Raw genomic sequence first — 3342 nt, 5'->3', positions numbered from 1 at the left:
GCGTGTCGGGTGTGTGTGGGTGTGTGTGTGTGTGTGTGTGTGTGTGTGTGTGTGTGTGTGTGTGTGTGTGTGTGTGTGTGTGTGTGTGTGTGTGTGTGTGTGTGTGTGTGTGTGTGTGTGTTACTGTAATCAGATATCTTAATACATATGGCTGTCAGGTTTTTCGTAGCAAGAATAGTTTTGCCGTTTTACAATATGTTTGTGTTGTTTGAAGTCCCACAAATTTAGTTTATTTAACATCAGTCAAAGAGCTGCTCGTGTGTTTTTTCTGTATGTTTAGCCGCTAAACGCTTGACAGAAGTTGAGTGAATGTAGCTTAAAAGCGATGACATTGATTAGTCATTCATGGACAGAAGACAATGTCATCAAACACCTGAGACCAGCGCGAGATCACATGATTCGGTCACAGCGTCGGTTTGTGTTTTAAGAGCACATCAGACTGATGCTCTTCAATGTCTGATCTATCATGATTCTACATGAAGAGTTTGGCCTCATGGATTCTTCTCCAGATTTCATCAGCTTTATACAGGACATGATGTGGGTGGTTTCACCCTCCAGTCTCTGTATGTCAAGATATGACTTTGTCCATCGGTTGAAATATTTTTAGTCTGTTTTATCCTGCGGCGGGAGAAAATCACCGGTCTGATCACTTAGATAAGTGACATCACACCTCACAGTCACATGATCTGATTCATGTCTGCAGCACGGATGCTGAAATAAATCCCTGTGAGCAATAATATGAGTGATGATGATGATGATCAGCAAACACCACTAATAAAAAGCATAAAAAATCCTGTTAAATACTTTGTAGTAGTTACGCTAAAACTAGTGTTTTTAAACCTTACAAAAGTAAATATTTAAGTCTACTGTTCATTATATTTTTTGTATTATATTTTATAATATAATACAGTATACCACAATTTACTATAGTAGATAATAAAGTGTACTATATAAAGTATGCTAGTTTTTTTGACGAGGGAAGAGGGTTTAAAAGTCAAACATCTGACGTTGTCATGGCGACCACCTCAACATCACTTTCACATGTTTTGAGATACTGATGCACCTTTAGTCCGATGTGACGGTCCAGAAGTGATGAATATAAACTCTGTGACGGTTTCTTCCTGAAGGCCGATGGGGATGTTTGTTGCTCTGATGGGAATCACAAGCGCTCGCGTGTGTGTGGAAGCAGAAGCACCTGTGTGCGTCTGACCCGAGGAGAGTTCAGAAGTTGTGAAACTCCTCAACTTTTGAGACGTGAGCGCGACAGGCAACTTTAGAGAAGTGAGACGTGAGCACAAATGCGCGCCGACACTGATGTATTGTGGAGGTGATGTGTGTTGACTGACAGCAGGAACCCCCGCGGGCCGCTCCACGTGATGAGGACACGTTTGTCGTGTTGTGTGTGTCATGATTGCTTCTGGAGGGGGTAAAGTATTGATTGTGGTTGTTTTGAAGGGTTTCGTGAGACGGTAAAATAAATCAATAAAAACACAAAGGACAATCAGAGCGAGCCGTGTTTCATGATGAAAAATCCTGTGGATGATCGACGGATCTCGACAAATTACACGGTCGCAGATAATATCTGATAATCGTTAATAATGTTGACCATGACATCTCAACCTCACCGGCTCAGATTCATGATTTCAACTAAAAACTTGATGTTTTTCTCTGTGGATTTACATGTAGTTTTGGGGGTCATCTGTTTTCATTTTTTTAGTATATTGGTGTCATGTAAACACACCTTTAGATCCAGATTGTGTGCTTCAGATATCTCAGACTCACGGTTTGGGTCTCTTCTGACAAAGGCCACACGCACGTTATTCTCGGCTTCATGTGTGTGATTCGGACACGCGTTTACAGGCTCGCTGAGAAATCAACACTGGCCACCGGCCACCTGGAAACACTTCAGTCTTTTGGCAGTTTTCAGCACACTTCATGATTCCAGCTGGGAACGTTCTCCATTTCCAGAGCTAATCTCACGGCTGTGTTCGCGGTGGTCGTGTGCAGACGGTGATGAAATAAAAGCCAGTGACTGAGGATTAGATTTCACACTCACGGACGCTGTGATCCACATCATCATCATCATCACCATCACGGTCTCTCGTTCATGTCTACAGAGTCATTCACATGTGTGACTGTGAGCGGAAGCCACAAATCAAACTGACACAAGACTTTTATGAAAATGTTGGTTTATTGCACACGAGTCATACGAGACAAAAAATAATATTTTTAGTGCGTGCGTGCGTGCATGTGTTTTTTGACGGACACGGACAGCACGAAGTGTGAATGCTCTTCAGAAATTCTCTTTTTATATATTAGCACACGTTTGGACGGCCGTGAGGGTGATCTTTCATCTGTGAGCCGTGTTGCCAGATGTGTCATAATTATCCTATTTGTAGCATAATTTTGACCGCTGTACGATGTACAATCAATAATGAAAAAAATCCCAGTTGGACATTTCCAATCTGGCAACACCGTCTCCGGAGATGGTCAATCAATCATCTTCGCTGTATGGCAACAAAAGCTGCTAGAATGAAGAATCAGGTTTGGATGCACTATTAAGGGATGTGCACGCTGACCGTACTTGTGTCCAGCTGTGTGAAAAGAGCTCTGCCTCTGTTTTCAATGGTTAATACTGCAAAAAAGACAAATGTGTGTGACACTTTAAACACATTCTCAGTGCCTCCCCCATTAAACACTGAAGCTGTTCACATCAGATGCGATCCAGCGTTTATTTCCAGAGGAAGATGATGAAGTTATTTTGTGTTTGTTTGTTTGTAATGAGGGCTCAGATCATGTTTTATAATCTCACTTCACTGCGGTTTTGCTCTTTATAACACAATGATTTCATGTGTCTGTATTTATTTGGGTGTTTCTGACACACTCATTACGTCTGTGATTTCTCTGCTTATTTCCCTGGAAAGCGTGGTGTTCATATTAATACAGGGGATCCGAAATACAACATATGAGATTTGATCAACAAACTAAAAACGCTTCTGTTCTAGAGAAGACGTGAACTGAGAGATGGTGTTTGAAGGACCAATCAGAAACAGATTTGTTTTTCTTGTATGAAATCTACGATGTATGGAAAACAGCAATAAGTGTGATGTAATGAGGTGATGATGTTTTCAGGACAGACGCTGTGGACGTCTACGGCATCCTTAATAAACACAGATGGACGATAAGCACTCAAACTTGATATTATTATTAAAAAATCTATCAAAATAAAAAACATGAAGAATTCTGTGTCTGTGAGTTTAACGCGGGCGATGTTTTGATTTATTAGAGACTCGTTTTCTGAGGCTGGTAACCCAAAATCTCCTGAGTCACGTGTCCTAAACT

The sequence above is a fragment of the Triplophysa rosa genome, linkage group LG12 (assembly GCF_024868665.1).
Source record: "Triplophysa rosa linkage group LG12, Trosa_1v2, whole genome shotgun sequence".
NCBI classification, from domain to species: domain Eukaryota; kingdom Metazoa; phylum Chordata; class Actinopteri; order Cypriniformes; family Nemacheilidae; genus Triplophysa; species Triplophysa rosa.
Note: the sequence above shows the minus strand (reverse complement) of the source record.